The following is a 15408-nucleotide window of genomic DNA, read 5'->3' as shown; positions in this document are numbered from 1 at the left end:
GAGAGATCCTCAGTCTCAGGTTCCATTTTCACCACCTTCTCCTCTGAGTGGACCAAAGTCCCCTAACAAGGCCGCCTGTTTGGCCAGCTAGTCAACCTTGTTGAGGGTGGAGATTTCTGCAAAGTCTCAGTGATGGGCCTTCACCTTGAGCAGGTGGGTGCCACCTGGTCTATTGGTGGCCAGCTCCCACGCGTGCAACAGATATTTTGTGTGCGCAATGGGCTGCCTGTCTGGTGACTTCATCTTTCACTGGACCCAGAATGTCATCCACTCACTAAATGCCTAGATAACCCAATCTGAGTCTGAGCACACGCAGTTATTGGCTTCAGGATCTTCTGCGTATAGGACAGCCAATACCGCTACCACTTCAGCTGCCTGGGCTGAAAACTGGCATACCGTTCCCTGCAGGACTTGATGGCACTCTGGCTGAAGTGCAGCATACCCTGCATGAGGGCTCCCCTTTTTGTGGAAGCAGCCACCATCCACAGCCTAGATCTTCAGGATCTTTTTCTTTTGCTTCCTGATAACTGCTTTCCACAATAAAAGGCGACTTTGGGTAAGTTGCTTTCCAGACTGGGGATCGGACACTCATGATCCTGTCCCTCTGTGAGTAGAGCATATGGGAGGATGGCTAGTCGGGGAGTCTTTTGTACTTCCAGGTTTCTGTTGATGAGGCTCAGTGTCCAGTGGGCCAGCCTAAGACTTGACACATGTCCTTCTTTGATGCACCCTGAGAGTATGTATTTTAGTGGGGTATGAGCTGTTTCAAGGATCACTGAGGACACACCTATAGGTATTCCCAGTGTCCAAGTGACCACACCAGGGCTAGGACCTCTCGCTCGCAAGTGTTAAACTGCTTCTCAACTTCACTCAGAGTCTTCGACCCATAGGTGACAGGTCGAAGGCTGTTTCCCCGATCTTGTAGGAGCACCACGCTTATACCCTTATCCGATGTTGCCAGCATTAGGTGGAATGGCTGGTTGGGTTTTGGGTAAGCCAATGCTGGTGACTGGGTGACAGCCTGCTTTAGATCACAGAAAGCCTTCTGTTGCTTGTCGTTCACCCTCCATTCTTGGTTCTTCTTTAATAGCACATACAGTGGCCTGGCCATCTCAGCATACCCTTCTATAAATTCCCTCAAAAACCCCTTGAGTCCTAGGAATGACCTAATCCAGAGATATCTTGGGGTACTGAAAGTTTACAGATTAAGTTGACATGCTGAGTATCTGGGCATTTGCCTTCTTTACCAATTGTCATTCCCAGTTAGCTGACTTCTGGTTGCACAAGCTGAGCCTTTACCAAATTGATCAGGAAGCCTGTTTTCTTGATCTGATCCACAACTGCGTCTAGCATCTCGAGATTTTCCTCCTTCATGGTAGTTGCCATGAGGATGTCGTCCATGTAGCTAAGGATTTGATTTCTGTTCTTCAAGGTGCTCCAAATACTGGAGAAGTGGTGATGGCATATAGACGGCACATTATGTAGTCCCTGTGGGAGCCGGCTGAAAGTGTACTGCTTGTCGCTATAAGTAAAGGCAAATTTATGCCATGCTGAGGAGTACAGGGGAATAGAAAAGAAAGAAAACCATTTAGCCCCTGATGAGAGGGCAGCCATCACCTTGTTAAACTTGGCCACTACAGGGGCTAACCAAGGTGTCACTTTAAGCTTCCTGTAGTCGACTGTTAATTGCCAAGTCTTGCCATACACTTTCATGACTAGCGGCTTTCTGTCGTCAAAAGCACTCCCTGTTTGACCAAGGCCTTGCTGGTATTTTGGATGCCTTCCTCAGCAGCAACAGGGTATCTATATTGCTTCTGCGGCTTTGGGTCAGGTCCGTTGACTCTGACCTCGCTGCTATCTTGCCGCACTGCAACTTGTTCCTGGCAAATACCTCCTGGTGCTTGAGGGCAACCTTGGCCATGTCCTCTTCCCACGTTGGCATCTCCAGATCTTCTGGTGCCTTTACTGTAGCCACTCTGAGATGCTGGTATGATCTCATGACGCTTGCTGTTTTTGTCCTGGACCAACCTTCTATTGGGAAGGTCTACAGTGAGGCTCAACTTGGAAATCAGGTCCATTCCTAAAATGCCTTGACCTCTCAGGGCTTGGAGCCCAAAGGCAGCCTTAGCAACTATAGTGTGGATTTTGCAATTGACGAGTTGGGTGAAGGGGACCACACTTTTACCCATATTGAAGTCCTCTAAAACCTTGGTTCCTTGTATGGGGATCTTAGCTCTTGGCTCAGCGTCCATGCACCAGATGGACACTGAAGCATCCTGTCAACTAACATTTGCTGATGGAGCTGTCCAAACTCTCCCTCCACGACCACAGATATTGAAGGTCTTCCCCACTTATTATTGGTCAAGGGTGCTGTTACTGGGGAAGGTGGGGGAGCCTGGCCCCATCATAGTAGATCTGGAGCTTTTTCCTGCTGCTGCTGATTCCTCTTGTGACAAGCCAGCCTCTGTAGCAGCTCCTCCGTAGGTAGTCTGTCAATGCTCTTTGGTTTCGTACTGGAACAGCTTTTTCCAGAGGGTATTCCTAAATGACCTCTGCTTTTCCTTGTTGAAGTTGTCAAATGGCTGCTTTTGCTCTGATAAGCAGCAGGTCTCTTGTCTCTCTGTTGAAGCTTGGGTTTCTTTTTGGAGACTCCTTCCCTCGGTGGTTCTTGTTGGTGACCACTGCCACCTTCTTCCTGGCTCCACGGGCTGGGAAAGCCTCCCACTGGACTTTGTATGCCTCCTAAAGTTTCTCTTCTAGCTCTCGTAGGGAGGTGGATAGGTGGTCTACTGGCCCTAGAGCCACCTTTAGGATTCGGGTCAATCCAGAATTCGGGAGTGTTACAAGTCGGGGTGCCCACTAGCCAGCATAAGAGCCTTTCAATTCAGGTATTTTTCCCACCTTTCATGAGGTTGCTGGTGCTCGTAATAATACCTGCCGATTAAGTTCTGGTGTGGGTGGTAAAACCTTAGAATGCCTTCAAACAATTCCAGTGAGGATTCAGTGTCAGCCACCTGGATGTTAATGGGAAGCACTCTGAACTCCTCACTGGACATGCACTCCCTGGCTATGGCAGAAACATCTCCCTTCCCTATTCCAGGAAGGGAGTTCACCTTATCTGCCCAATCCAGGGCTGTGTTCAGATTGAGTGGGCCGAGGGCCTTCCCAACGACGCGAGCCTACTTGGCGGGTGTATGTTTTAATTTCATGGCGGGTCTCTGGTGGTCGAGTCGAGCCAGGCCTATAACTAATTATGGTGGTTGTCACTGGCGCCAGGGGCAATTACTCCCCTCCTACACTGATGATTCAGGGGGAGCTGAAGGCTGATTTCCTTTTTTCCATCCTCCTGGTCTCTAGTTGTCTCTAGGCAATCTGCAGAGCCGTTCTGCCTCAGAGTCATCCGAACTGCTGGATCTGCTGCTGGACTCCTCAGTGTTCTTCCTCAGAGGGTCCCTACTAATAGCTCTCAAGAGCCCCCTGGTCTGCTGCAGCTCGTATTGCAGCTTTTGTAGCTTGGCCTGACAGTTAGAGTGCTCTGCCTGCTATGACTGGCTAGAGCGGAACTCCTTGATGAGTTCCTGAATCGCTGCTTGGGTTTCCTCCTGCTTCACGTTAGCGAGGTGAAGCCCCTTGTCTTTTCTGGTAATCAAATCACTGAGGTCTTGAACTTGTAAGTCCAACCTACTGATCTGTGTAACATCCAGTGTTCTGTGTCTCTAAGTCTTCCACCCGTCTGCCCAATTTCTCCAGCTCTAGATCTTTGGTCCTGATCTGTTGTTCAAGCTAGGCTGCCTTGGCCATTTGATTGTTCCCAAAATCATGTAGGTCCTTGCATGCAACATACAGCCCGTAGATCAGTGCCCTTTATTTTTGTTTTTTATTGGGCTTTGGTTTGTCTTGCACAAAGCTCTCCCATTTATTAACCAGGGTGCAGTAGGTTTCTCTGCCCCTGAGCAGCACCCCTGCCCAAGGATTCTTGCTCTTACCAAATAACTCCACACAGTAGGCAAGAGATGTTTTATTGTACCCCAGTAGCCAACCGGACTCCTCGTAGGTCTGGGTGCTCATCCTGGTTAGAGTAATTCCAACCAGATGGGACCTGAGACTCTTTAGGTCTCCCTGCAGCATCCATTCAGACTACAGGACCCTCGGCACTCAGTGGCAGCTGAGTATCGCCACAGGTTGCAGCGTGCCTTTCTCGCAGGATAGGGGCTGCTCCTGCAATATTGAGTCAGGATTTCACCAGCTCGACCCCCAACTATAATGCTGCTACCCAACCGCAGATCTGGGCTAGCCACAATCTATGGGAACTGTGCCCGTGCCTCAGTCCGCTGTATAGTTGGGCTCTATCTGCCACAGTCTGAAGCTTGCTTCCTAACACACTAGGTTAGGAATTTAGGCAAGCATAACCAATTCCACAGCACGCCTTGTGCTGCATGGGCCCTTCACAAAACCAAACCAAGGGAGGTGCGTAATCCACCTCCCAGCAGCATACAAGGCTGCTTCTATGGCACGCAAGCCGTATGCCCCTCCTGAATACTGACCAGGCAGAGACTCAGTGGGGCACAAGCCGCACCTCAGCCCAAACAGAGAGGGTAGTCCTCTCCGTACTCCAGCACTCAAACCTGACCATCCTTTGCAGGCTCCTGGCTCTTATGCCAGTGGCTCCTCCTACACCCACTAGGCAGGGCAGCCAGTGGCTCACTGCCACTCTGCGGGACTCTATGGCACATCAGCCGTTGGCACCGAGGCATACCTGCTGCGGGATTTTCCACAGTCCACCAACCGTAAGCACTGAGGCCTAACTGTGGTCACCGCTCTGGCACCCTTAGTAATGACAACCCTCCCACACACTCTCTAGATGCACGTTAACAGAGCCGAGAAATCAACAAAAACAACACAAATCACTGGCTAAACTAAAAGGGGGGGTCCTGCCAAAGTCACCAAATATGTTAGCCCAAGATAGATTAAACTAAAATTGCTTGTCAGAAGATGGGCTATCTGCAAGTTTTACCCCCATCCACATCTATTCAACGGTGTTTAACAGTGAATGAAAACTTAGGCAGGATGAAGGTGCAAACAAGATAACATTTATTGCAGCAACAGATGATACAATAAAGCCAAGACCACAACTAAACTAGTAAACAACAATGAATAATGGCTCAGTTGTTAACAGACGTTATGTGGATATGAAACCCAGAGCCCCAAAACCCTTATTACAGTTACTAGGGAAACTGAGGAGACAAGTAAGGGTACTTACAGTACCATCTCTTGTAAACACAGGAGAGACAGTGACGTTGACAAGGACGGGGAGCAGGAAGACAGGATCGGGAACAGGAACACAGGATACACAGATGATCACTCAGGCAAGTAAGTGGCCTTCCTTCTTCCCAGATCGTCTTCTGTTCTTGAACATGATGTCCTGTGTGTGGTACGCGGACTGTTCCCTGTACAATGTTAAGACAGATGAGTGCAGGTGACTCCTTACAGGGAGCTGGATGGATCCCAAGAATTCACCCAAATCCTGGTCTGCTCTGGGGCTAGTAGCAGCAGGCTGTGTGTGTGGGAGACTGACTGCCACTCTGATGGACAGCCCAGAGTGACGGGTGTGCCACCCTTAAGTAGTCAGCGGTTGCTGGGCAGACTTAGGCTGTCACATGACCCTACCTTTCCTGCTCTTTGGGGAAAAAGGCGCCAAATGCTCCATGAAGGAGGGTTCCCAATATGGAGGACTAATTGTTCTTTTATAAATCCAAGGTGGCAACTGAGGGAAAACATAACATCACAAAATTTAACCCAACAACCCCCTGAAACCTGCTCACAGCCCCCTAGAGAGGTCCCGGACCCCTGGTTGAGAACTGCTGTCTTAACTCAGTCATGCCCCTCCACTTTTTTCTAACCAGTGAAAACATTCAGCGAAACTTCCCCTTGTGAGCCAAGGTGGGTGAGGTAATATATTTTATTGGACCAGCTTCTGTTGTTGAAAGAGACAAAGCTTCCGAGCTTGTACAGCACTTTTCCATGGGCCACACAATCTCATATTGTACTGCCTCTCAGTTGAGCCTGGGTAAACATTCTTTCTGCTTTTATAGCAGCATATTCCCCAGACTCTACCTACTTGCATCTGAGATGGGCACCAAAGGAGAGGCTGATATAATATTAAATAACTCCTTATGTACTGCTGCCTGTGGTATTACTGAAAAGCTACACCCTGCAGAGGAATGCAAGGCTCTTCTGTTGGATCATTCTAAATTCAGGTGCTAAAATCCTGCATAAAGTAACAAAGTAATTTCTGCTGACTCATTCTGACAGGTGGATGGATCTTGTTATTTCCAACCCATATACCATAAGAGGGACTAGAGTGTTCTCTTTGAGGCAGAGGGAACTAGTGTTTGGGACAGAGGACATTCAGTGTGAGAAACCCTAGGAACAGTGAAGGTAAGATTAGGGAGAAAATTTGTGCTGAGGTTTGTTTATTAACAATGACTCTCCACTGAGGATAGCTGACCACCAACTTCATTTCATTTAGGCCGGGAACTCTTAGCTCAAGGTCCCTAGCTGAACTCAGTTGCTATGATGGTACAGGTAGCTTGTCAGAGAGCCATGACCCAAGGGCTATGTATAGAAAAATCTTGGATTCTACCTATCAGCAACAGGAAGACAGTATAGCTAGCAAAGAATTGGGGTAACAACTTGTCTGTCACTAACACTGCCAACCTGGTGGGCAGCCTCACACTACAGTAGCTGAACTGTCTTAGTGGTTTTTTGGTGTAGCCCCAAGTAGAGTGCATTGCGGTATTCCATTGTGGAGGTCAAAATACATGGATTACTCAAGGACTGGATCTGAGAGAAACAATCAGAAATACTCAGCTAGTTGAAAATGGGAAATCATGCTTTCAGCTACTGCTGCTACCTGAGACTTCAGAAGAAGTCAGGGATCCAAAAGCTGGAGGGTGAACAACTTGAACTAAAGGGGAGAACAAATTCCCTCAAAAAAGGGGATTCATTCCTGCTGTACCTGGACAACCTTTCCTCACCCCAATGATATTGCTTCCCCATTTTAAAATGTAAGCTTACATTGTTTCCTATTTTCCAAGTGATTAAGCGTCAGTCAGCTGGCTAGTATTCATATCACAGTCTCATCTAGACCCTGACAAAGCAAAGACATTATTCCATTCAGAGATGATGAAAATCAGTCACAGAGCTGTGTGACATCTACATGCCAATTACATAGTCCATTTGACCTTCTATATATGTCAAAAAGGAGATGAAACAAAAGAAAACATTATGGTACTACACATGAGAAACTCCTCAGGAGAATGTATGTGAGTTATAACCCAAACCAACTCTGGGATTTCTCAAACAGGAAAGAATGGAATCATTTAAGAGTGATTCCCACTAGGGTTCACAAATGCATCAGTAAAACCTCATGATCAAAAGCATTACCAAGTTCCCTACCACACAGTTTCAGTGCATGCAGTAGTAAACTGAATCACAAAACCATAATCTCACCATATTTGGTTGTTTGCTATATTCCGGGCAAATCATTGCTGTCCATCTGCATACCTTCCTCATAAGGACATTGCCAATAGTTCCTAATCGCACCACTTAAACTCTTCCCATCTCCCATCAATCTTCTGGTTTCAGAACTTTGTTTTTCCCTGCATGATAGAACAGACCAACTGACCCAATTCCATGGAAACAGAGCCAAAGATAAGTTCTGCATCAATAAGAATATACATGGCCACATCTTAGTAGTTGTTTTTGTATCACCTTCCCTGGCTATAGCTATAAAAATAAAAAATAGTAATAAGTCTAGAACACTCTCCTTTGTAACACACAAAGTTACATCTGAATTTTATTTTGCACATATTCCAGACACCATCCAATACATATTTATGTATTTTATATTTAGAGCAGTGAGTTTCACATTAAGTTTTTGATCTTACAAAGGCCTGAGTAATATACATCTGCCCCCGTATGCTCAACAATCCGAGAAAAGTCATAAATGGTCTCAATCAATTGTATCACTCTGGAATATTGGAGTATTCATGATGCCCACAAAACACTGCCAAGGTGATCATGGTTAAACAGGTGCTGAGCAGAGACTACGGAGTGTGATGCAAAACATGTTTGTTTTATGGTCATCGTTTCCTCCCCTTCTCCGGATCTTTCTGTTTCATTTGCATGTTGCATTTTGTTCTAAATCTAAACGGTGATCTCCCTGGCATAGAGACTATCTTCTCGTTACTTATTTGTTCAGCGCCTAGTGCAATAAAGCCTTAGTCCTTGAGCGGAGCCGCTAGGTTCTACCATAATATAAATAATAATTATGACTCATGTTGGATATTTCCCAATAACACATTTTCTTCAGTGTAATTATAGATTTGTAAATACAGTATGTTCCAGAACTTTATAGGATAAATTTATTAAAGAAGTAGGATAATAATTTAACACAGCTACTGCCTGATTTGAAAAGTCAGGATAGTGTGTTCATTATTTACTTTTGTTGCAGCCCGTCAGCCTCTATGTAGTCGCGCTTCCTGACAACCTCATCCTCTTCCTCTTCCTGCCAGGGTGTGGTCTTTTTAGGGTTTTGGGCTCAGTGCAAAATGTTTCAAGAAGAGGGGGAATAAAGAAGATTTATTATAATTGATATGTTGGCTGTGTTGAGTTAATTTATTCTTGTCTGAATTTTTTTTAAAAGGCTGCTTAACGTATTATGCTGTTATAAGACTAAATGCCAGGACACCTAGAGGTCTTGTGTAGGTGTCTTAATCTAAAGAAATAAATAAAAAACTGATCCTGTTTAAGTATCACCATGGTGTCTCAGTATAACCTGTATGAACACACCCTTGCCTGGAGCCATAGTGCAATGCAGATGTATACCATTGCCCCCAAGAGCTCTGAACAGGGGATGCAAGATAGGTAGACACTAGTTTGTGATGTGCTGGGTCTATGACTCCAGGCCTGGACGTCCCCAGATAGCTGTTGTATTCTGGCTTCCACACAATGTCTGCTGAAAGCTGGTGGGCTGAGAAGCTAGTAGGACTATAGCCTCAGCCAGGGCATCACCTCCGGGAACCTTGATTGGAGGAGTGCCCGGCTCCACCAATTGGTCCAATCACACTATTTAAGCCAGAAGGCGTAACAGGAAGTTTGTCTGAGCAACAAGGTGATTTCCTGTTGTGGCTGCATTGGACCCTGCTTGCGCGTGCATCCAACCCGGTTCCTGTTTCCTCCTTTGCTCCTGGCTCTTGCCTCCTGCCTCACTCCTGCCTTTGCTCTTGTTCCAATCATGCCCCTGCTCCATGCTTGATCCTTGCCTCTTTTCCAGTTCCTGCCCTTTCACCCCCAGTCATCAGTTACCAGTCCTGGCTCTGACCCTGGCCTCCAACTGCTGACCCTGACTCTGGCTTGACCATTGGCTCTGGCATTAGGTGTATCCCAGTCCCCTTAAAGCTTTCCCCTGTAGTGTCCAACCTCTATATCCACTGAACACTCACAGAAGTACCAGGTCTGCTGTTCCCCACTCTTGCTACCACATTGCTCATCCACCCCTTCCTTGCATTGGGACTGGTTTCTGACTAAGGAGACTTTACACAGGGTCCAGGTTAAAAAAGAGAAAAGTCCTCCCTGGAGCTGTGTGGTCACAGAGAGATTGGTGCACACATGTGGCATCCAAAAGGAATAAGGTACACTGTAACAGTATTCGCTGGAATGCACATGCTATAATTTTTGTTACCCTGTCTCGCCTATCTCGCCTACCCACACCCCAACCCGCTTGTTTGTCTCATCTCTATGTTAGGCCTTCTCTTTTAGACACTAATATCTTTGCAGCAGGGACTCTCATTTTATATATATATGTGTATGGTGCGTAGCACAATGGGGCCTAACCAGGTTGAGGCTGTGAGGCGCTGCTGCCATATAAATGTTAACTAATATTAACAATGTTTCCCAGTATTCTTGGACGGGGTGCTGATTCAAGAGTTTTGTAATATATAATCTTTAAATATTGGCTAATTTATTAAGAACTTCCCAAATATTTGGAATGCCTGTAGATTAATCTTTTAAATTCTTCAGCAAAGTATAAATACCACCACTAGCAGTCTCCAGCTGGACACAGATGACACTTAATGTTAATTATAATGATCTTCCCCACAGTTAGTTTTTCATTAGCAAAAATAGACTGAAAAAAGAAATTAAGTAGAAATGTTGTGTATTGTTAAACAATATTGTTCTTTGTAATATTAAAATGCATATTTTGCAAATGAAATTACATGTTTTAATAAGGTGGAAACTACTGTATACTGAGTTATGGTGCCTTTGACATTTAGATATTTATGGAGGTTTGTAAGCTATATTTTTCCTGCTATTATATTAAAATTTTATAACTATAATTAATTATAAGGACTGTTCTACAGACTCATAAAATATTTTAGGAGATAAATAGATTATGGCTAGTAGGTTAGATTTTCTCACCTCTAAATGTTTGCTCTAGTTGAAAATGCCAAAGAGAAAAAATGACACAATGGCTTTCAAAGGACTTGTAAATTGTAGGCAAGTAATGGTTAAAATTAATTCTACAGTAGTAATAATTTTGTATACAGGACTTACTTATTTAAGGGTAGTACAAAATAATTGAAAACCGCTTTCTATATATCCATTTTATACATGTTGATCACTGTGACTTCTATTAAAAAGAAACAAACTGTGTTTCCAAATTGTAGTATCAAATGTTATGGCAGCATGGCAAAAAATAGATATAGGCTCCAAATAATAGACATGGGTGTGACAAGTTACCCCCCACTGGTGGGTGCCACCTGATATACTCGGGGTACCACTGAGCCTGCTGTTCCACCAACCTGGGCTCTCTCACCCTGTCCTGTGGAGCCAGGCACTCAAGCCTCCTCCAGCACACACACACAGGTAGGGACATACCCAGCTGCAGAAAGACACAGACAGTGAGATCAACTCAAGTGCACACCCCCTCAGGAGTGCAAACCCAAAATTGTATTGTCTTGTGCTGCACAGAAAACCGTGTAGCATAAGCTCATGAAATTTGGTCCCTCCCTTATTGTGGATGAAGATATGCACCGCTTTTTGCCGCCCCCCCCCTTTTGTCCCCCCGGTTATGAATTGCACAAACTGGGTTTATAGAAAACAAAAACAAGTTTATTAACTACAACGAATAGATTTTCACTGATTATAAGGGATAGCAAACGGATTGAGTTAGATCACTGAGCAAATAAAGCTAACATGCAAACTTAGCTTAATGTACTTAAAGAAGCACACAGCCTCCAAAGACAGGTGCAGCATCTCCTGGAGCGAGGGAGGAAGCCACCAGGTTCCACATCCATCACCGAAGCAGACCAGCTCCCATTGCTGTGGAGATAGCGTGAGCTGGTCAGTGGGGAGGCTTGGATGCACTATTGGGCTCTGTGGGTTTGGTTTCACCTTGGTGGGACTCAGATGATCCCTTTCATTTTGGTTCCTTGAGGCAGACTGGGGCGTGTGTGTTCATATTCTCCCTAGAGTCACCAAAATGAGCTGGCCCTTGCAGTAGATTGTGCAGATCTTATTACTCATCTCATCCTTCTCCTTACATGCCTCTTTTGATCAGCAGTGCAATAGCTAATGATGCTGATGTTTAAATCCTCCTAATTGGGGATGAGTAAATACCCTCCATGAGATAAATGGAGCAGTTCATTTCTCTCATTGCTGGCATGCTTCCGGCTGTCTGCAAATTCAGGAAGACGCTGTGCATTGGTTACATTTGGGTCACATGTTCAAAATTTTCTTTGCAACCATGCAAGCTACAGATTCTGGAGAACAAGACAGAAGGCTGGAAAAAATGGAAGGTGACCTGGGTCAATTTTCAGCGTCCCGCAAGCAAAGAGGAAGCTCACATGGGTAATTATATAAGGAAGCAGACTCCTATTACACTGCCATGTCATGTGAAGCAGTGCTCCCAGAGCATGACTTTTTGCATGTTAGCTATAGCTGATGTTGCTTTTGATCAGTACCAGATGAAAATGAAGGCTCGGAGGCTACAGGGTTGCTGTCAGGAAGGACACATGGAGATGAAAGTCTATTTGAAGAAATACTATTCAGGTCAGTTTTTCTTGTATATGATCTCTTGGGGCACATGAGGCTGCTCTTCCTTTACCAGAAAAGCCCCAGAGCCATGGGAATTTCAGTAAAAGACACATTCAAAGTCCACAGGATAGCTCAGTGGTTTGAACATTAGCCTGCTAAACCCAGGATTGTGAGTTCAATCCTTGAGGGGGCCATTTAGGGATCTGGGGCAAAAACTGGAGATTGGTCCTGCTTTGAGCAGGGGGTTGGACTAGATGACCTCCTGAGGTCCCTTCCAACCCTGATATTCTATGATTAAACTGGCTACAAGTAGTAATTTCTCACCCTAAATGTTGTTTGAAGCAGGTTGCAGAGATTCTTGAAGACAAACTTCTTTTGCTTGCAGCTTAGAACTCCAGATAGTCCCTTCACAGGCCAGATACCTTCTGGTCTGGGTCCAACTCTTCCACAGTGCAGTCTTAGGTGTTTTTAGCAGTCATCTTGGGTGGGGATTCAGTGAAGAACTCCCCAGCCTTAAATAGGATTTACATATGGAGGGAATTCTTTGTTTCCCAGTTTGCTCCCCACCCCCTACCAGTGGAAAAATACCAGCAGTCCAAGATGGTGTCCAGTACCAGATGACATGATCACATGACCCTGCAGTGTCAAAGCAGCATTCCAGGAAGCTTCTCAGGAAAGTGGGAGATTAGCATCTTCAAAGTCCTATTGTCCTTCCTAATGGCCCATTCAGGCTGATTGCCTACTGTCTGGTGGGCATTTCCCAGGTGCAAACACTTTAGTAACTGATACATAGTCAATGTTCCTAACTTCAGATACAGAAACTATACATGCATACAAATAGGATAATCACATTCATAACAGTCCCAGTGATATTTCACATGACTTATCTTGCATAAAACATATCTTAGGTATGCCATATTCATACCATAACAATATATCTATGAAGAATATGGGGAATAATGTCACAATGGAACTACTGCTTTAAATGAGTCTTTGCAGGATCTGGACCCCAGTATTTGTAATAAAATGTGTTTCACAAGAAATATGGAATCAGAAGAAATTACCCAACAAGAAGCTGAAACCACTGCCCACAATTTCAAATTATATTTTATTTTAAATGTGTCATGCCATTTAATAAACCTCTGAAATTCTGATGAAGTAAATTGTGTCCAATTATATCTGATGGTCTGCTGTGGGATACCAGTCCTTTTGAAAGAATATCCTTATATTTCAGTGGCATATGCTATTGTAGATAGTATGCACAATACATCCAGACATTTTGAAGAGTCATTGATCACAGCAAGGGACATGAGCCCCTGGACAGGTCCCACAAAATCCATGTGTATGCACTAGCATGGTAAGTATGGCCACCCTCAAGAGTGATTTGGTGCCTTGTTTGTGCCTGTTGACAGATCTTACATCTTTTAGTCAATTTTTCAATTTGGCTATTGGTGTTTGTCCACCAGACAAAACGTCTGACAATTTGGGAATTTGCCTGTACAATTTATGAATTGTGTGAACTCTATGAATCTTTATCAACCAACAAATTCTATTTTGAATGTGCAGCCTTTTGTTTTCTCTGTTGTTGGTTTGCCTCCATGTTGGGCTGAAATTCCAGAGGCTGGAGGGAAAAGAATAACAAAAGAGGGTTGTTGACTTAAAATGGTTGACCACTGAAATGTAATTGCTCCAGACAATAGCTTCCAACCAGGACAACTGGTTTAGTCTGTGAGGGGTCACCTTGGGGAGTATGCACTGTATTTTCTCCACACAACAAAGAGGTTGAATCCCTGCTGTAAGCACAAAATGGAACTCCTTTTTAATTATGGAATCACAACCATCTCCTCCATAGTACTAAACACCGGCTAGTTTTCCACAGTCACTGTCACTATCATTGGCATAGGATCTCTTGTCCACAACCTGGCCTACTTCATTTGTTCAGCTGAATTAATCACAGTACATTTACTTCTATAAACATTTTGCATTTGTCCTTTTCCATGGCACTTCTAAAACAATCATCCAGTTTATGGCTAGGTTGCTCAGCCTGACTCTTGGCTAACATAGCACTGATTAGGACAGGCATTTAGTGAGGTGTCTAAGTATGCAGTTAGGTGCCTTACTTCATGTGCGTGGGAGCATGCGAGGGTCACGTGCCCCCCATATTTGTTGTTTGGCTTGTACTGAGCGTGCTCACATGGCCTGAGCATGCTCAGTAACACTGCTGAAGCCAGCTGCCCTCACTCAGCCTCTCCACTATCGACAGGCACAAGTCATCTCTGCTCCCAAGTTTGTCGGTTTAACAGTCTAACTTCAAATGCTGATTTCTCTCTGAAGTTTGAGCCTCATGCATTTAATCAGGAGAAAATGTAGATGATTTATGCATATTTTACATCTCTCTGTTTCCTGAGAGATGGTAGCTTACAGGGGAGTTGTCACTTTGTAAGCCATCAAAAGCCTGAACCATGACACACTATAGAATAGTCATGGCATTTTATAGAGTGAAGATTTAACAAAAGCTGAATACTCCAAATTTCCATGGCTCACACCCCTAACTTATACTTTGCCAATTTTTTCTTAGCCACGGAGCTGCAAATGATTACAATATTCTTGCAACAGCTAAATCTTTCTTGCTGAATTATTTTATCCATGCTGGGGGAAAAAAAAACTCCAGAAGAACTATAAAATTCTACATGTGCCTGTTCATAGAAAAATGGCTTCTAGATGAAACACACATGCTGTAAAGATTTGTTCGCATGTTTTGCTTGTATCCCACTAGATGGTGCTGCGCTGGTGGTCATGTGTAAGGATACTGCATGAAAAATTAATCACACTATTTGTTCTTCATTGTGTCAATATTTGTCTAGCAGTTTGTGATGTGAGAGTTCTAAGGCATTGAGAATATATGTACATTATTAAAAAGGAAATGCTCAGGCATCACAAGGATAATATACTCTGACAATTATTTAGTGTTATTTGTGTGTGTGTTTCTATATATACCCCACACATATTATACAAAATCATTCTATTTGTATATAACATGCAATCTTAACATTCTGGGTTTTTTGTGGCATGTGGTTGTGCTTGTATAAATCTGTAATTCATTTGCAGTACTGCATTTTGTACTATATTTTCTTAATGGTTGAATGCTTCATTATATTAGTGCTCCATAATTATAATATAAATCTAGTATACTTTTAGTGCTATGTAAATAAGTAGAAACAATAGTGCATTATCACTTGCTGGGTAGATATTTTGTTCTTTAGTGTCTAATGTGAAAAAGTCTCTCTACTTTGTGGAATTGTGGAATAT

Source organism: Chelonia mydas, chromosome 2 (assembly GCF_015237465.2).
Source record: "Chelonia mydas isolate rCheMyd1 chromosome 2, rCheMyd1.pri.v2, whole genome shotgun sequence".
NCBI classification, from domain to species: domain Eukaryota; kingdom Metazoa; phylum Chordata; order Testudines; family Cheloniidae; genus Chelonia; species Chelonia mydas.
Note: the sequence above shows the minus strand (reverse complement) of the source record.